At 45.7% G+C, this 20910-nt stretch overlaps 3 non-coding genes across 3 annotated transcripts; 2 read left to right on the top strand and 1 right to left on the bottom strand.

Annotated features, from left to right (window-relative positions):
* The first annotated feature begins 15603 nt into the window (after positions 1-15603).
* Positions 15604-15677, top strand: TRNAT-AGU. Its single transcript has one exon. It is a non-coding gene; the product is annotated as a tRNA-Thr (tRNA).
* Positions 15678-15966: 289 nt separating this feature from the next.
* Positions 15967-16048, bottom strand: TRNAS-UGA. The gene has a single exon. It is a non-coding gene; the product is annotated as a tRNA-Ser (tRNA).
* Positions 16049-16145: 97 nt separating this feature from the next.
* TRNAT-UGU lies at positions 16146-16218 on the top strand. The gene has a single exon. It is a non-coding gene; the product is annotated as a tRNA-Thr (tRNA).
* The last annotated feature ends 4692 nt before the right edge of the window (positions 16219-20910 follow it).

The following is a 20910-nucleotide window of genomic DNA, read 5'->3' on the forward strand; positions in this document are numbered from 1 at the left end:
ATTTATTATACTTTAAATATGAGGCCCTTTGTGTAGATTTAATCAAAATTCTATAAGGACATTAGCACGAGGCAACCTCATTTATCTGGGTCCACACACTATATCTATATAGTACAATAGGACGCTGGGTCTTTGTGCTTCTTGTTGGTGTCCACTTTTTTAACTCAAGTTCCTGATTTACCTTCTCATCCACAGTCATCCATCTTCCTGCCTATGTGCTGTAGAAAAAAGATCATCTATGGACCTCTAGTGAAACCAAGATACTCTGAAGGCATGGACAACTACTGGTGATTCTTCCAATGCCGAGCAGGTAAGGAACTACAAGATTTAACTACAATGTCAACTTCTTTACAAGTTCACAGAACTAATTTTACACAGGAATCTTATTCCAAATCCCAAATTCATAGATCAACCACACAATATTTTCCTATCCCGTTCTAGAAAATACTGTATACAGGAATACCTTTAATGCACATTTGGATTGACCAAACATGTTTTATTTTACAGGACTATCCTCCAGCCTCAGATACCGAATTCCTGACCACCAGCTGTCAGATCCTCCTCCTCTCCAGGAAGCTGATCGTCATCTATCAGTACCTTTTCTCCTCCAAGATGCTGACCAACATCTCAGCACCCGTCTGTCTTCTCCAGTATGCTGACCAACTTCTCAGCACCTACATAGTGCTGATCAACATCTCAGCACCTGTCATCTACAGAATTCTGACCACCATCTCAGCACCTGTCATCTACAGAATGCTGACCACCATCTCAGCACACTTCGTATTTAGAGAGCTGATCATCCTCCATCAGCTCTTCTACTGCTGGACATCATCTATGCCACCATTCTCCACAAAACTGTCCACCACCTATCTGTACCATCTCCAAAAGCTGACCACCATCTGTCAGCACCCTTCTTCAAAAGATTTACCATCAGCTCAGCTTTATCACGTGTCATCATTGAGGAAGCTGAGCAAAAGTACCTGTTCATACCATCCGGCAGGTACCTGTTCCATCCATTCAGCTGATCACCATCTATCAGCATTATTCTTTAAAATAAATAAATAAAAATGATAATTATACTGGGTCTTTATTGATCTCACGTCACAAATGAAAATTTCCTATAAATGTAAAAAATTGTGAGAAAAAATCTCCAGGGAGGGACAAATGATACTAAATATTCTTCTTTTATCAAAAAAATTTAAAAAATAAATTATATATATATATATATATATATATATATAACTACATCACTATAAAGTAAGAGAGAAGGAGAGACGCGCTGATGGGAAGGACCGCTAGTAGGAGGAGTATAGGGGGCAGCGTGAAGGCTTATCCCCAGTGTTTGTGCAGGGATCACAACCCTAGTCTCGGTAGGATACAATACTGTAGTTACGGGCTTGCTGCCCGTCCTGGTAGGTTCCCGGCCGGGCCAACGATAGAGACTATGGAAGAAAGAAGAAAAAAGTTCAGCGCGCTGCTCGTCTGAATGGGGTAAGTATGGTCTGTATACTGGAACCACAGAATTTATTAGGATGATAGATATTGCGTTTCGGAGCCGGAAAAGCTCCTTCTTCAGATCACATCCAATAGTCAATTGTTAAAAAGACATACATTTAAAGAGCTGAGCGTGCCAATTGAAGGGGGTGTGCCAGGGGGATGTAAATAAACAAAATGGAGAGGTGAGACCTGCAGCCATCAGACATTGGGGGCATAAAGTAGCGATGTGCCACCAATGCATGAGATGGCACAATCACTTAAAGTTCATACAAAACACATACAAGAGCACATTTTTTAAGACCAGCATTTTAGACGCTGGTCTTAATAAAGCCCTGCATGGCAGTGGATCCGCCGCAGGTATGTATTGGTGCCGGCCTCTACATAACTTCGGCAGATCCACCGCGCTTCTAAATGTAAGACAGCTTCAGTAAGAAGGTGTTCAACGCGGTCTCTAAAAGCTGCGGCTTCTCACAAGTAAATCCAGACTAAGCAAAAAGGTAAAGCCTAGAATGTATGGCCTCTTAGAACGGTTTGGGGGCGGGGCTACATTCTCTAAGAAGCCTATACATTCTGGCCACAACCCTAAACTAAAGTTGATGAAACCCTGACTAGAAAGCTCCTCTCTCAGAGGGGAAAGCTAGTTCCCTCTTCTGAGCCAGGCCAAAGAGAGGAATACTTGGGTCACCAAGTTCTTATCTTTGCAAAACTTTAAATTTTCCATGGAACATAGGGCAGGCAGGTTACAGGGAAACGCGGATGCCCTGTCCCGGGTCCACTGTCTGGCAAGTGTTCACCCCCTCAGGGTTGAACAAAGGGGGGAGGTATGTAAGAAGGAACAAGGCGCCGTCATTGATGGAAGATACGTGTCACCGAGGTTCCTGGCCTCGGTCAGGTAAGAACCAGGTTTTTCCCTGAAGTGTCAGTTTTGCAGTTGCAGTCTGACACTTCAGCTGTTAGTATGGCTGTAAAGCCGATCCGGGCCGGTTCTTATTGGGAGCAGCCAAAGAGCAGGGTGGGTGGCTGTTCCCAACGGTTCCAGGCTGGGTTTTGGCTGGGATATAAAAACCCAGCCAGCACGTTCAGCTGGTGTGGATTATCCTCCATGACAGAGAAGCTGTGGAGTCTGTGTCTTGAGACACTGAGGCCATCTATTTGTGAGAGCCGCATTCTGGAGAAACAGGCCTCTAAAGCCTGCTGTGGACTGCGGGTAGAAATCTGATGACCAGGTGAAGGCTTTTTGCACTGTGGACTTTGTGTGGTATGAACAGGCACCAAAACTGAACACCGTTACTTTTGGCTTATTTTTTCCTATGTGTGAATAAACACTGAACTTTGCTTTACAACCTTGTTTTTGCCTCTGTACTGCGTCCGCTTACCCTGCCTACCAGAGCGAATCCCCACAATATATAGAAAGACCTTATTGAGTTTAAACACCATGTTAATAAGAACCACATTGGGTATATGTATGAACTGCAGGTGTATTCATCAAAACACGCATATGCATTGTCAATGCGTTATTGATGCATTTTTGACGCGTTTTCTTCAGTTTAGATGTCTATATCTTGCTCTATTAATCATATACATACTACATCAGTTATATACCTGCTGTAAGAGCCTCAAACTGTAATGGAAATCAGAGGGACTATGTAAGATATATAAAATCTGTAATCTTACAAATAATCACTCCTAATTAGATGGGTCATATTGACAATAAATATGACATATTGCGTGTTTCCCACATAACTTATTCCCTATTTTAACCGACTTGATAAATCATATGTCAAATATACTGTAATCATACTTGTATGATCTTATCTATTTTTCATTTTTGTTTCCTTTTTCTTTATTCTTTTTAAGTACTGCACTCATCTAAATGCTGTTTTCTTGTGTTATTCCTTTATTTATTTTCATATGTCTGTTTTTCTTATTCACATGACAAATACTTTATCCAAAAAGTACAAAGGAAGAAAAGAGGCGTATTTTATATTTGTATATACTTTTTATATTATTTTAATTTTTTATTGTCCTTTTTGAGGGATTATTGCTATTATGTATTGAATAAATAATTTTGGGTATCTACATATTGTACGGTTCCTTGGAGTGCCAGGTAGTTGAGTGCCCTCCATACCATTACTGTTCCACTACAATAATTATTTCCCCCCTGAACTATAAAAAGCTAACTCTGGCTGGAAGAGCAAAAACACTGTATTTTAAAAAGGCCGATTTTGCCCGATTTACGGCAGCATTTCTGGGCATAGACTGGAAGTATCTATTGTCAAATAATACCACAGGATAAATAGGAGAACTTTAAATCCACATTGGGTAATTACACTGCAAAATGTATTCCTGTGAGTAACCAATAAATGGCTAAAATTACACCCCCATGGCTTATAGCTACTGTAAAAAGGGCAACACATGACAAAAAAGGGCATTTAAAAAATACAAATCTGAGGGTTGAGCTATAGCCTTTGAAATTTACAAAGCTCAAAATCTGTAAAAATGAGATAAAATACATGAATAGCAGGTAGCTAAAAAAAAGCAAAACAAATCACCAAAAACTCTTTAAATATACAAATGCTGAAAAAAACAAGGTCAGAGCAGGTAGGTCCCTAAATAATGCTTACGGGTGGATGGTCACTGAGGATAAGGAAAAGGCAGATTTACTAAATGGATTTTTTTGCTCTGTATATATAAAAGAAGAGAAAGGAGCTGATATCTGTAGTGCTGGGGCTGTTAGTACATCCGGTAATATACTCAACTGGAAAACTATATATATGGTCCAAGCTAAGATAAAAAAGGTAAATGTGAACAAGGCTCCGGGTCCAGATGGATTACACCCAAGAGTTCTTAAAGAACTCAGTTCAGTCATTGCTGTGATTCATTGCTGAGAGATTCTCTAGGGACTGGTACAGTGCCAAGTGACTGGTGCAAGGCAAATGTGGTGCCCATATTCAAAAAGGAAAGATCAACAGACCCTATGGGCAGTCCAGGGTATCTAAATTGAGAAAACAAATAACGGAAAGCTATAAAGACCCTATTTCTGACCTAATTTATATAAAACATAACCTTTATTGATGATGATAAAAATAAGTAGGTTAAATGCCCCAAATAGTGTTAATTAAAATGACATACCCTCTCAGTTACTGTAAAAATACAATCAGTATGGTGCTGTGGGTATTAGGGGTCTGGCTTAGAATTTTCTAACTTCATACATCCATATGGTAATTTACTTAAAGAATATTATTTACTTTCACTAGAATAAAACATCTAAACTAACTATACAGACGTGTAGAGCGGCGCCCAGGGATCTCCCTGCACTTACTGTTATCCCCGGGCGCCGCTCCGTTCTCCGGTTATAGCCTCCGGTATCTTCATAGTTAGGCTCCACCCAGGGGAACCTGCCGGCGTCTCATTCTTCCATGCTGTAGCGCTGGCCAATCGCAGCGCTCAGCTCATAGCCTGAGAGAAAAAAAAACTCTCAGGCTATGAGCTGAGCGCTGCGATTGGCCAGCGCTACAGCATAGGAGAAAGAGACGGCGTATTTTGGGGTCTGGAGAGGGAATAGTTCCCTTTTTTCCCCTGTTATGGACCGTAAGGGCTATTTCTTATAATTGCTTGGCCTCAAGATGCTGACTACTTATGTCAGTGGTAACTATTTTATATTCCACAATATTATCTCACAATAGTGAGATAGGTAGAAGCCTGGACAGAGGGGCGGCTGTGGATATAGTGAGGTAAGCAGAAGTCTGGGCAGAGGTACAGCTGTGGATATAGCAAGGTAAGTAGAAGCCTGGACAGAACACCAAAAGACAATCAAGAAGGAAGGGGAAAGACACTAGGCCTCACCGCTAGGGAAGGAAAAGGGTCACCACCCGGCCGGGAGCTCCTCCTACTGGTAAGTGACAGGTCATGTCACTTACCAGTAGGAGGAGCTCCCGGCCGGACCTGTCACTTACCAGTAGGAGGAGCTCCCGGCCGGACGCAGAGATCGCAGCTCGCAGGTAAGTATAATGGTTCTACAAATTGCTAAGTAACCATGGCAACTGGGACTGCAGTAGCGTCCTGGTTGCCATGGTTACCGATCGGAGCCCCAGCGATTAAACTGGGACTCCGATCGGTACACTCCGCTGCCACCAATGATAGGGGGGAGATTTTAATTAGGAGGGGGAGGGAGGGGAGAAGGCCCACTGGCCACCAACGAGTTAACTACAGGGGAGGGAGGGGGGGCCCACTGGCCACCAACGAGTTAACTACAGGGGAGGGAGGGGGGCCGGCCGCACTGGCCACCAATGAGTTAACTACAGGGGAGGGGGGGCCCACTGGCCACTAATGAGTTAACTACAGGGGAGGGGGGGCGGCCGCACTGGCCACCAATGAGTTAACTACAGGGGAGGGAGGGGGGGGGCCGGCCACACTGGCCACCAATGTGTTAACTACAGGGGGGGGATGCCCCCTGCTGCCTGGCAGCACCTGCCAGGCAGCAGGGGGCAGTCATGTACACAGTTCTTTTAGTATATTCTAACCTGAAGCGTCCCCATCACCATGGGAACGCCTCTGTGTTAGAATATACTGTCGGATTTGAGTTTCACGATGTAACTCAAATCCGACAGTATATTCTAACATAGAGGCGTTCCCATGGTGATGGGGAAGCTTCAAGTTAAAATATACCATCAGATTGGAGAAAACTCCGATCCGATGGTATATTAACTCCTGACTTTACATTGAAAGTCAATGGGGGACGGATCCGTTTGAAATTGCACTATATTGTGTCAACGTCAAACGGATCCGTCCCCATTGACTTGCATCGTAATTCAGGACGGATCCGTTTGGCTCCGCACGGCCAGGCGGACACCAAAACGACTTTTTTTTCATGTCCGTGGATCCTCCAAAAATCAAGGAAGACCCACTGACGAAAAAACGGTCACGGATCACAGGAAAACGGAACCCCGTTTTGCGGACCGCAAAAAAATACGGTCGTGTGCATGAGGCCTAAGTTTAATATTTTTTGTAGACAACCACACAGAATCACCCACTCTCAGGTCCGGACCACTCATACGTCTCCTGTCAGCCACACGCTTATACCTGTTGCCCATCTTTTTCAGGTTATTTTGGATTTTCCGCCAAATAGAAGACAAAGAAGAGGAAAATCGTTCCTCCTCAGGAATGCCGGAATTTTGAGCACCAGAAAATGTACCAAACTGTGGATGGAACCCATATGCCCCAAAAAACGGCGACTTATCAGTGGATTCCTGTCTACGGTTATTTATAGCAAACTCAGCTAACGACAAAAATGAAGACCACTCTTCCTGATTCTCTGAAACAAAACATCTCAAGTAAATCTCCAGATTCTGATTAGTGCGCTCCGTCTGTCCGTTCGACTGAGGATGAAAAGCCGAAGAGAAGGACAATTGTACACCCAGACGAGTACAGAACGCTTTCCAGAATCTGGAAACAAACTGAGTCCCTCTATCGGACACCACATCAGAGGGAATGCCATGTAGTTTCACAATGTTGTCGACAAACACCTGTGCAAGAGTTTTAGCATTGGGTAGACTAGGTAATGCAATAAAGTGTGCCATTTTACTAAAATGATCTACAACCACCAGAATCACAGTTTTTCCCGAATAATTTGGTAAATCCGTGATAAAATCCATGGACAAATGGGTCCAAGGTCTGGACGGGATGGGCAATGGAAGCAGAGATCCGGAAGGCCGAGTATTTGTCACCTTAGCACATGCACAGGTACCACAGGCTGACACATAGTCCTCAACACACTTACGCAACCCTGGCCACAAAAATCTGCGAGAGATGAGATCGACAGTCGATCTGTTCCCAGGGTGCCCAGCAAGCACCGTACAGTGATGTTCCTCGAACACCTTGTGACATAATTCGGAGGGAACAAACAACTTCCCCGGAGGACAAGAGTCCGGAGCATCCTCCTGTGCCTCCAACACCCTGGCTTCAAGATCAGGATAAAGAGCGGATATGACTACCCCTTCAGATAAAATGTGACTAGGGTCATTAGACTCACCCCCCCAGGAAAGCTATGCGACAAAGCATCCGCCTTGGCGTTCTTAACCCCAGGGCGGTAAGTGACGATGAAGTTAAATCTGGTGAAAAACAATGACCATCTGGCCTGCCTTGGTTCAGTCGCTTAACCGACTCCAGGTAGGCTAGATTCTTGTGATCCGTAATTACTGTAATAGGGTGAATTGCTCCTTCCAACCAATGCCGCCATTCCTCGAACGCCAACTTAATGGCCAGCAATTCCCTATTCCCCACATCATAATTCCTTTCAGCAGTAGAGAGTTTTTTAGAGAAAAATGCACATGGGCGCCATTTACTAGGTGAAGGACCTTGCGACAAGATTGCTCCTACCCCTCGGACGCGTCAACCTCAACAATAAATGTCTGAGTCACGTCCGGTTGCATCAGAATAGGGGCCGAAGCAAAACATTCTTTCACAGCAGAAAAGGCCTGTAATGCCGCATCAGACCAGACAGAAATATCCGCACCCTTCCTAGTCATGTCTGTTAAAGATAAATTTACGGTAGTAGTTGGTAAACCCCAAAAACCGCATAAGCGCTTTCAGATTTTCGGGTCGATCCCAGTCCAACACAGCACGGACCTTCTCGGGATCCATACGAAAACCTGAGGATGAGAGCAGGTAACCCAGAAATTGCACTTCCTGTACAGCAAATACATCTTAGCATACAACTTATTCTCTCTTAGGATCTGTAACACCTGTCTCACATGATCCTGATGAGTCTCCATATTAGGCGAATAAATTAGTATGTCATCAAGGTATACAACAAACCTCCCCACCAGATGATGAAAGATGTCATTGACAAAGTGTTGAAAAACAGCAGGAGCATTGGTTAACCCAAAGGGCATGACCAGGTTTTCAAAATGACCCTCAGGGGTATTAAATGCGGTCTTCCACTCATCCCTTACCTTGATCCTTACCAGATTATATGCCCCCCTCAGATCCAATTTAGAGAACACCTTGGCACCGAAAATCTCACTAAAGAAATCTGGAATCAAAGGAAGGGGGTAAGGATCACGGACGGTAATACGATTGAGCTCACGGAAGTCCAGGCATGGTCTCAGGGTACCATCTTTTTTCTTTACAAAGAAAAACCCAGCAGCCACTGGGGACTTGGATGGTCTAATATGTCCCTTTGCCAAACTCTCAGTAATATACTCTCGCATGGCCTTTCTTTCGGGTTCCGAAAGATTAAACAACCGAGATTTGGGCAATTTAGCTCCGGGAATAAGATTGACGGGACAGTCATACTCGCGGTTCGGAGGCAACTCCTGATTACCACTCTCAGAGAAAACATCAGAAAATTCTGAAATGAACGAGGGTACAGTTAGTCTTCTCTTCCGGGTGTAGGGCTGACGTCATCGGCGCAGGCGCACTGAGCAAGGAGCAGCCGTCCTTCTCTCAGAGCGCCTGCGCCGAATGATGACCAGGTCGGCGCAGGCGCGGAATTTGAGGCTGCAGGCAGGGCCAGCGAGAGGAGGAGAGCACTCGCTGGCCCTGTCAATCAAGTGGAGGAGGGGGCGTTTTTTCAAACAGAGGATGCGGCGGCTACCAGCAAGTCCGCCTAACTTGCTGGTAGTGAAGAAATTTACATATAATAAAAGTACGTTTTTTACTGTAATTACTGCACAGCCCTGAGGTAAGAGGGGCATATATGGAATCTGCTTACATGAACTGTGAATCTGTGAAATAGACTTCCTCAGGACGTGGTCACAGCAGGAACAGTGGACAGTTTTAACCACCTCCGGACCGCCGAACGCAGCGACGCGTCCTGGAGGTGGTTGATTCATTCCGCCTGGACGCGCCGGCGCGTCCTCTCGCGAGACGCGAGATTTCCTGTGAACGCGCGGACACAGGCGCGCGCGTTCACAGGATCGGAAGGTAAGCGAGTGGATCTCCAGCCTGCCAGCGGCGATCGTTCGCTGGCAGGCTGGAGATGTGATTTTTTTAACCCCTAACAGGTATATTAGACGCTGTTTTGATAACAGCGTCTAATATACCTGCTACCTGGTCCTCTGGTGGTCCCTTTTGTTTGGCGTGATCAATGACTGTGGTGATCACCCCATATAGACTCCCTGATCACCCCCCTGTCATTAATTACCCCCCTGTAAAGCTCCATTCAGACGTCCGCATGTTTTTACGGATCCACTGATAGATGGATCGGATCCGCAAAACACATACAGGCGTCTGAATGGAGCTCTTTGGAATGTGGGCCCCTTTGCCCACCTAGGCTGCAAAAAAGTGTCACACATTTGGTATCTCCGTACTCAGGAGAAGTTGGGGAATGTGTTTTGGGGTGTCATTTTACATATACCCATGCTGGGTGAGAGAAATATCTTGGCAAAAGACAACTTTTCCCATTTTTTTACACAAAGTTGGCATTTGACCAAGATATTTATCTCACCCAGCATGGGTATATGTAAAATTACACCCCAAAACACATTCCCCAACTTCTCCTGAGTACGGAGATACCACATGTGTGACACTTTTTTACAGCCTAGGTGGGCAAAGGGGCCCACATTCCAAAGAGCACCTTTCGGATTTCACCGGCCATTTTTTACAGAATTTGATTTCAAACTGCTTACCACACATTTGGGCCCCTAGAATGCCAGGGCAGTATAACTACCCCACAAGTGACCCCATTTTGGAAAGAAGATACCCCAAGGTATTCCGTGAGGGGCATGGCGAGTTCCTAGAATTTTTTATTTTTTGTCACAAGTTAGTGGAAAATGATGATTTTATTTATTTTTTTTCCTTACAAAGTCTCATATTCCACTAACTTGTGACAAAAAATAAAAACTTCCATGAACTCACTATGCCCATCACGAAATACCTTGGGGTGTCTTCTTTCCAAAATGGGGTCACTTGTGGGGTAGTTATACTGCCCTGGCATTCTAGGGGCCCAAATGTGTGGTAAGAAGTTTGAAATCAAAATGTGTAAAAAATGACCAGTGAAATCCGAAAGGTGCTCTTTGGAATATGGGCCCCTTTGCCCACCTAGGCTGCAAAAAAGTGTCACACATGTGGTATCTCCGTACTCAGGAGAAGTTGGGGAATGTGTTTTGGGGTGTCATTTTACATATACACATGCTGGGTGAGAGAAATATCTTGGCAAAAGACAACTTTTCCCATTTTTTTATACAAAGTTGGCATTTGACCAAGATATTTATCTCACCCAGCATGGGTATATGTAAAATGACACCCTAAAACACATTCCCCAACTTCTCCTGAGTACGGCGATACCACATGTGTGGCACTTTTTTGCAGCCTAGGTGGGCAAAGGGGCCCACATTCCAAAGAGCACCTTTCGGATTTCACCGGTCATTTTTTACACATTTTGATTTCAAACAACTTACCACACATTTGGGACCCTAGAATGCCAGGGCAGTATAACTACCCCACAAGTGACCCCATTTTGGAAAGAAGACACCCCAAGGTATTCGCTGATGGGCATAGTGAGTTCATAGAAGTTTTTATTTTTTGTCACAAGTTAGTGGAATATGAGACTTTGTAAGAAAAAATAAAAAAATTAATAAATCATCATTTTCCACTAACTTGTGACAAAAAATAAAAAGTTCTATGAACTCACTATGCCCATCAGCGAATACCTTAGGGTGTCTACTTTCCGAAATGGGGTCATTTGTGGGGTGTTTCTACTGTCTGGGCATTGTAGAACCTCAGGAAACATGACAGGTGCTCAGAAAGTCAGAGCTGCTTCAAAAAGCGGAAATTCACATTTTTGTACCATAGTTTGTAAACGCTATAACTTTTACCCAAACATTTTTTTTTATCAAAGACATGTAGAACAATAAATTTAGAGAAAAATTTATATATGGATGTCGTTTTTTTTGCTAAATTTTTCAACTGAAAGTGAAAAATTTCATTTTTTTGCAAAAAAATCGTTACATTTCGATTAATAACAAAAAAAGTAAAAATGTCAGCAGCAATGAAATACCACCAAATGAAAGCTCTATTAGTGAGAAGAAAAGGAGGTAAAATTCATTTGGGTGGTAAGTTGCATGACCGAGCAATAAACGGTGAAAGTAGGGTAGGTCAGAAGTGTAAAAAGTGGCCTGGTCTTTAAGGGTGTTTAAGCTATAGGGGCTGAGGTGGTTAAAAAGGGTTTAGATGAATTCTTTGGGGATTCGCGTCCCCACCTATCCCTTGGTTGAATTTGATGGACTTATGTCTTTTTTCAACCGTATCAACTATGTAACTATGTAAAAAAGTATAAAGGACATATGACTTCTCTTTTTTGAATTCACTCCTGGTTTTGTCTTCAAAAACCTCATCAAGGACCTAACTGTGGCCGTACCCCTAGAGATACCAGTCTGTGTTGACATGATGGCATCATCCAGATGCTGCATACTTGTCAGGTGTCTGTTCATGCTGCTACAAATTTGCGCATTTCGACATGGTAATCTTGCAGGAAGTAGTAATTGTGTGCGTAGAATGTGGCCATAAAAAAGAGAAACACGGTCAGCAAAAATACCAAGGGCCCTATTACACGGGCCGATGTTCAGGCAGTGCAACTGCCATTGGATAATAACACGTTCATCGGTGCTCGTTTGCTATGGCCTGATTACATAGGCCAATGCAAACTGAATGTGGGAGAAGCGATTGCTTGATTGTCGTTCCTCCTCCATTCTGTTCTATTCATTGTCAGCAGCACTTATCGTGAACAAGCGTTCCTATGATAACTGGCTCGAAAATTGTGCAGTCTAATATGGCCCTAAGGCTGTCTCATGTATATAGTGGGAACACTGTAGCAATGGGAGGGATAAAGTCCCGGGCAAGTGTGACAACTGAAAAGTGCAAAGTGTGAACTAAGGCAAATATCACCCCTGGATTAGGGAGGCCTGCCTTGGGACTAAAGAACATGTAAAGACTGCATACAGCTTTGGGCTCTTTCACACTTGCGTTCTTTTCTTCCGGCATAGAGTTCCGTCGCCGGGGCTCTATGCCGGAAAAATCCTGATCAGGATTATCCCCATGCATTCTGAATGGAGAGAAATCCGTTCAGGATGCATCAGGATGTCTTCAGTTCAGGACCGGAACGTTTTTTTGGCCGGAGAAAATACCGCAGCATGCTGCGCTTTTTGCTCCAGCCAAAAATCCTGAACACTTGCCGCAAGGCCGGATCCGGAATTAATGCCCATTGAAAGGCATTAATCCGGATCCGGCCTTAAGCTAAACGTCGTTTCGGCGCATTACCGGATCCGACGTTTAGCTTTTTCTGAATGGTTACCATGGCTGCCAGGACGCTAAAGTCCTGTTTGCCATGGTAAAGTGTAGTGGGGAGCGGGGGAGCAGTATACTTACCGTCCGTGCGGCTCCCGGGGCGCTTCAGAGTGACGTCAGGGCGCATGGGGCGCTGTGACGTCATTCTGGAGCACCCCGGGAGCCGCACGGACGGTAAGTATACTGCTCCCCCGCTCCCCACTACTACTATGGCAACCAGGACTTTAATAGCGTCCTGGCTGCCATAGTAACACTGAACGCATTTTGAAGACAGATCAGTTTTCAAATGCTTTCAGTTCACTTGCGTTGTTACGGATCCGGCGGGCACCTCCGGCAAATGGAGTACACGACGGATCCGGACAAGGCAAGTGTGAAAGCAGCCTTAAAGGAGTTTTCCAAGAGTTTTTTTTTTACTGATGACCTACCCTCTGGTTAGGTCATCAGAATTTGATCAGTAGGGGTCCGACACCCGGGATCCCTGCCGATCAACTGTTTGAGAAGGCATCATTGCTTGCAGAAGCGCAGCGGCCTTCTTGCAGAATGCCCTAGGAGCAGCTCAGCCCCATTGAAGTGAATGGGGCTGAGCTACAATACCAACCACAGCCGCTATACAATGTATGGCGCTGTGCTTGGTGAGCAGAGAGAAGGCCGCGGCGATATGCGAGCGCTACTGCCATCTCAAACAGCTGAGAAAAATAAAACCTTTAAAGCAGCTCTGTCATCCGGATCAACGGGTTGATCATGCTGATTAAAACGATACCTGTGTTATGTCTGTTGGTGGTATCATTGCAGAGGGAAAAAATCTGCAAATGAAAACTATTCGAGAACCAGTGCTCCATAATGCGCCTCTCTGCTTTTCATCACGCTCCCCTGCCTTTAGATTGACAGCGCTAGACCGCACTCGTGTACAGAACGGTCTGTTTTTTGCGTTCCGTATACGGGCCGTATACGGAACCATTCATTTCAATGGTTCCGCCAAAAAAACTGAAAGTAGTCCGTATGCATTCCATTTCCGAATTTCCGTTTTTCCGTTCCGTGGAAAGATAGAACATGTCCTATTTTTGCCCGCAAATCACGTTCCGTGGCTCCATTCAATTCAATGGGTCCGCCAAAATGGGTCAGTTTTTGCGGAACCATCTATTGAAAATTTCATGCCCAGCCTAATTTTTTCTATGTAATTACTGTATATGGCATACAGAAAAACGGAACAGAAACGGAGACACAACGGAAACGAAAAACGGACTGCAAAACACTGAAAAAGCCATACAGTCATGTGCAATAAGCCTTAGGCCGAATGCACACGGCCGTGGAACACGGACGTGAGTAGTCCGTGGTATCCTGGCCTGGCATCCTGCTGACAGCAGGAGAGCAAGGCGTCATTGTTTGCTATGACGCCATGCGCTTTGTGCCGCCGCTGCACTACAGTAATACACTCGTATAGATCACACCAGTGTATTACTGTAATGCAGCGGCGGCATGAAGCGCACGGCGTCATAGCAACCAATGACGCCGTGCGCTCCTGCTGTCAGCAGAATGCCAGGCCGGTATACCACGGACCGCTCACGTCCGTATACGGCCGTGTGCATTCGGCCTTAGGGCAGACACACACGTAGTGAGTTTCTCGCACTGAACTCACTCGGCATTGTTCCCGTTCTGAACTCTGCTCCTCTGACAGGATCGCACTGCATTATACTGATTTATAATTCTGTGTAAGGGCTCATTGAGACGACCGTATAAATTAGTCCGCATCCGTTCCGCAATTTTGCGGAACGTGTGCGGACCCATTCATTTCAACGAGGCCGCAAAAGATGCGGACAGCACACCACATCTTTTGCGTAATACCTCTGGACTACAGAAGTGCTCTCACCAGTAAGCATTTACAAACTATAATCACCAAGAGTGCTTTACGCTTCAGTGAAGACTGTACTTGTGTGACTATGTTCTGAAGCAATGTTTTAGAGCACCATTTACAAAAAATGTACAATAAAGTTCACGTTTCCTGTGAGTGATCCTATCCGTTCAATGTGTGCAGTTATACAGTGACGGCTGGCCCCGTGATGGGTGTCACGGCCACGATCGCTCAGTAGCCCCAGCCCAGATGCGATTTTCATGCAGATTTCCTTGGGGAAATTACCACTGGTGGTGATTATATACAATGCCCTCCTAGAGCTTGACAAAAAATTAGAACAGGGAAAACCACGCTGCGCGATTGCGTCACTGTTGCGACACAGCTGCGCTGCGGTCAAGTACCCTGTGGTCGTACACACCAGAGCGGGTTCTAATAAAAGTAATTAGGACCCACAATACCATTAACAATGCAAACAGTGCAGTCCTCATTTATTTATTTGGGTTAAACAGCACCGTGTGACCGCACGCACACGGCCGTAACCATTTTTGCGGACCTCTATAGAACTGTCAAATCCTTGTCCATAATACGGAGAAGAATAGGACTTGTGGACATACAGATACCGAAATGAATGGGTCCGCATCCGACCCACAAAAAATACGGATTGGATGCTACATACACTGTGGTGAGCATGAGCCCTTAGTGATAAGTAAATGATCACAATACGCCATATGGATCCTTGACTGTGTACCTCACCCTCTCAGTGCACAGTTATAATTAATATATGATTAGTGGTCTGTGCCTAGTGACCTTCTCCCTAACAAAGAAGGATCAGAGGAGATGTTACATCCATCCCCGCCATGGCCTGTGAGCCTGTACACCAGCCGCATACACAGTAATCACAGTGAAAATGCCAGTTCCATGTGACATAAACCAGGGATACACACAATTGTGAAGACTCGGGGTGATCAGATGGCGCTGTGGCTTAGTTGGTTAAAGCGCCTGTCTAGTAAACAGGAGATCCTGAGTTCGAATCTCAGCAGTGCCTAATTTTATATTTCTCACTGGAAGAGCTCTGCACGGCCCCCTTCACAAAAATACCATCTGTCTTATTTATGAAACTTCAGAATCAAACATTTATTGCATTCTCCTCTCAAACATGTCATAGCTAGAAAGCAATACAAACACTATGCAAGCTTGTCATTTTCATTAAGCTATGCTATACATACCAATTAATATAAATTGTAATGTTATCATTAATGTTAATAAAATATATCCCATAATTATTTTAATCAATAATGTGAAATCTAAAGTCATGAGACAAAGAAAAAAATACACGTAGTCGGCAGGATTCGAACCTGCGCGGGGAAACCCCAATGGATTTCAAGTCCATCGCCTTAACCACTCGGCCACGACTACTTCATGCAGTACCTTGCGCACAGCTCAATATAATGCCTATGACAGAGTCGGTGACTGTGTTAACAAATAGGAAAATATTTCCTTCTGAACACAAGATGGCTCCATAGCTCAGGGGTTAGAGCACTGGTCTTGTAAACCAGGGGTCGCGAGTTCAAATCTCGCTGGGGCCTAGTTAAATTTATTTTTTTTCTTCTTCTTTAATTGTGTTATGAATTTGTTTACTACATCAAAATAAGGGTTATTGGTTCATCACAGGCATCAACTGCATATTGCTAACATTTGAGCAGTGGTGCTAAAACAAATCTGTCCCTTTATTGAAAGTAATGACCCTCTTTACAGTTGTACCAATGTTTGGCCCCTGTAAAGGTGGCACGGATCCCCCAACAGACCTGAAAAACGCCTAAGTCATAGATGTCAGGTCCATGCCAGTTGCAAATTAAAAGAGGATGTCTATTTTTTCTCATATTGATGATCTGGCCTCAGGATAGGTCATCAATATCAGATCGGCATGGGTCAGACTGCCAGGACCCTCGCCGATCAGCTGTTTGAAGAGACTGGACTGCAACCATAGGTGTGCGCACGGGGTCAGCCGGGTGTGCCTGGGCACACCCTAATCAGGCCTGGCGGCGGTGAAACTTTTTTAAAATTTTTTATTAATAAATCACTTGAGTTGCGCCGCCGGCCGCCCGCCCCCGTTCCGTTGACTTGGGGGTGATCCCGTCCTCATCCGCCATCTTTACGCAGACCGGGAGGAGCTAAGGCTACTTTCACACTCGCGTTTGGTGCGGATCCGTCATGGATCTGCACAGACGGATCCGTTCAGGTAATATAACCTGAACGGATCTGTTTTTATTATCTGTAACATAGCCAAGACGGATCCGTCTTGAACACCATTGAAAGTCAATGGGGGACGGATCTGTTTTCTATTGTGCCAGATTGTGTCATAGAAAACGGATCCGTCCCCATTGACTTACATTGTGTGTCAGACCGGATCCGCTTGGCTAAGTTTCGTCAGATGGACATCAAAACGCTGCAGGCATTAGGGCAAAACTGATTAGTTTTGGACAGCTTGTGAGGGCCCTGAACGGATCTCACAAACGGAAAGACAAAACGCCAGTGTGAAAGTAGCCTAAGCTAGCGGGAGTCACGGGCAGCATCCAGTCTTGGCCTTCAGCCCCTGGGGTGAGTGACGGTACAGACAAGGCTGGCAGCATGGGCGCCCGGCAGACTTTCTAGTTGTGGAGTGAGAGAGAGCCCGGAGCAGGTGTGTCCCCAGCAGGTAAGTGCGTGGCGTGCACCCCTCTGACTGCAATCAGTCGGAGATGAAGCGAAGCTGAGTGGGAGCGGAGTGAGCACTGAAGTTGGGGTTCACCTTGCAGCCAGGCTGTTCTTATAGTCTGAAGGGTAGTCATGTGGAGATGGTGACTTGCTTTGCTGAAGTGGGTGACCCCGACGCTCTGATAAAGTGGCAGTGATAGAGGGGCTTTGTGGGGATCTGCACCCCCTGATAGAGGGGCTTTGTGGGAACCCCTACCCCCTGATTGGAGGGCATTGTGGGGACCTGCACCCCATGATAGAGGGGCATTGTGGGGACCTGCACCCCATGATAGAGGGGCATTGTGGGGACATACACCCCATGATAGAGGGGCATTGTGGGGACTTGCACCCCCTGATAGAAGGGCTTTGTGGGAACCCCTACCCCCTGATTGGAGGGCATTGTGGAATTTGTGGGGACCTGCACCCCATGATAGAGGGGCATTGTGGGGACCTGCACCCCATGATAGAGGGGCATTGTGGGGACCTGCACCCCATGATAGAGGGGCATTGTGGGGACGTGCACCCCATGATAGAGGGGCATTGTGGGGACCTGCACCCCCTGATAGAGGGGCATTGTGGGGATCTGCACCCCCTGATAGAGGGGCTTTGTGGGAACCCCTACCCCCTGATTGGAGGGCATTGTGGGGACCTGCACCCTATGATAGAGGGGCATTGTGGGGACCTGCACCCTATGATACAGGGGCATTGTGGGGACCTGCACCCTATGATAGAGGGGCATTGTGGGGACCTGCACCCCCTGATAGAGTGGGCTTTGTGAGAACCCCTACCCCCTGATTGGAGGGCATTGTGGAATTTGTGGGGACCTGCACCCTATGATACAGGGGCATTGTGGGGACCTGCACCCCATGATAGAGGGGCATTGTGGGGACCTGCACCCCATGATAGAGGGGCATTGTGGGGACCTGCACCCCATGATGGAGGGGCATTGTGTGCACCGCCATATATATATATATACACACACACACACATATACACGTGCGCGCGGCGTGTGTGTTTGTGCTTTAGGGTGCACAACCTAGTGCAATAGGCTCAATACACTCATTCTCTTCACTATCTTCTCGCCGCGGACAATGCAGTGGTGGAGCTGTGTATTTATAGCTGATAGAGCCGCTGTAATCACACTGCTGGTGGCTAAAATGTTGAGAATGGAAAGAAGGTAAACAATGAAGAGAACGCAGTGCGTAGGTCGGGACTCAGACCGTCACTGCCGAAACTCAGAACCTAACAATGCCTTTAGCAGACCTCCCAACCATCCGATCCAGTGGGATTTCGGTAGCTGAGGTATGTTCTTAGGATGCAAAGGCAGTTGATTGCAATGGTGAAGCCGTCGGCTCCCTGCTTCACCATTCAGCTCAGCTGCCGGTCCTCTCCAGCAGGCATGGATGTGGTCACACATATGTCACCCTTACTGGGCTGTGTATGAGGAGTGTGCAGGCCCGGGAATCAGCTTGTGCTACTCCTACACAGCCAACAGACATGATGTATGACCGCATCCTACCTGCGCCGGAGGGAACACCTCCACCTCTGCTGAGATCAGGGAAGGCGTTCCGTAGTAGTAATAGGCACAAATACAACAGAAAGAAAACCCTGTGGACCCCATTATACTCAGGGGCTTTATAACATGACAGATGCCCATCATTAAAGGGACTGTCCCATCTTAGACATTGGGGGCACATCGCTAGGTTTGCCAGCGCTCGGCTATTTTCAGCTCTTGCATAGAAATAAATGGAGGGCGTGTGTGCATGCATGATGCACCCTCTGTCATTTTGCGGGCTCCGTTTTAACCACCTCCGGACCGCCTAACGCAGGATCGCGTTCCGGAGGTGGCAGCGCTGCGCAGAGTCACGCATATACGCGTCATCTCGCGAGACGCGAGATTTCGCTCAAAGCCGGCCCGCGCATGCGCATCGCGGGCCGGCAAAAGTTAAAGAACAAGTTCGTCCCCAGCCTGCCAGCAACGATCATTGGCTGGCAGGCTGGCGATTTTCAAAAAATCCAATCACAAGCCATATAACAGATCATATTAGTAAATATGATCTGTTATATGAAGTTTATGAAAAGTATGTGGATAGCTCACCACCCTCCTCAATAAGGTAGGGGTGCTCTAACCGAAAGACTGTTCACTCAATCAGTCCAGGGAAGATGTGTAAAAATAGAAAAAAAAAAAAAAAAACGGCTGGCACTCACTATGTGGTTTCACATCAAACAACAATTTATTAACCGCTAATTCAACAATGGAATAATAGCAGCAATGCATACAATATTACAGTTAAAACATAGATATTAAAAAAAACTAAAAAATAAATAATATAAAATACAATGCACTGATGGTAGCAATATTTGGAAAAAAACGCACTAGAGTATAATCTCCTGAAGATGTATTGAACAACAGTAGTCCTTTGCCTGATGGCAATGTGTATCCAAATTAATTGTATCAGGGATACTGTCTCTTTAAATAGAGAATATAGCCAAATCCACAGGCTGTATTGGCTGCTGCTGGGGGATATCGTCTCTCTCAATAAGTTTATCTTCAGCAGTTCCTTTGTTAGTTAATATTATAGCCTTCAATAGTTAGGTATGTTGTAGGTTGTTGGGAAGTACTGCTTACCCACATTGGACGAGTCTCCCGCAGTCTGGTTCCACCGCTCGTTGTACCGTTCACTCTCGGCGTCCCCACACTCTGGTGTTGGTCACGTGGTATACCAGAGATATCGCGGGACTTGAAGACTCCAGTCCGATGTTCCTATGCAGGGTGCAGGTCAGATGAAAGAATGGAGCGCTCCACTTGTGCAAGATGGTTTAGATTTCATCGATCATATCCAAGAACTTGATATCAGCAGGGATGTAACGCTAAACGCGTTTCGAGGACTTCAATCCTCTTCCTCAGTAGGGGTTTTTTAATACCTATGTTTTAACTGTAATATTGTATGCATTGCTGCTATTATTCCATTGTTGAATTAGCGGTTAATAAATTGTTGTTTGATGTGAAACCACATGATCTGTTATATGGCTTCTCTGCTCCTCTGCTGGTCCTTTTCGTCGGTTGGATACAGCAGAGGAGCAGACTGAACTGTGAGTACACCAAACACTTCACTGTAGCCCCAGATCACCCCCCTGCACCCCTATTAACCCTTTGATCACCCCTTTGATCGCCCCTGTCAATCACTAGTGAAAGACAAAAAGTGATCAGTGTAAACTGTCACTTTTTTTTTTCACTAGTATTGGCTGTTAGGTTTTAGGGATAGTTTAGGCCCCTTGGTTAGGTAGTTAGCGTCAGTTAGCGCCCACCCCACCGCACCGCAGTCACTTTTATTCGCTGATTAGCGTATCGCTAATCAGCATTTGTACTTTTATAGTATCTGTAAGTGATCAAAACTGATCACGGTCAGATCTATAATAGTATTAGTGTCACTTTAGTTCGCCCTCCACCCAAAACGCAGTGTTTGCCCGATCAGGCCTGATCGGTCGCCCACACGTGCGTTCACCCACGCCCGCCCCACCGCAGTGATAAAAAAATATATTTT

Source organism: Bufo bufo, chromosome 10 (assembly GCF_905171765.1).
Source record: "Bufo bufo chromosome 10, aBufBuf1.1, whole genome shotgun sequence".
In the NCBI taxonomy this organism is placed as follows: Eukaryota; Metazoa; Chordata; class Amphibia; order Anura; family Bufonidae; genus Bufo; species Bufo bufo.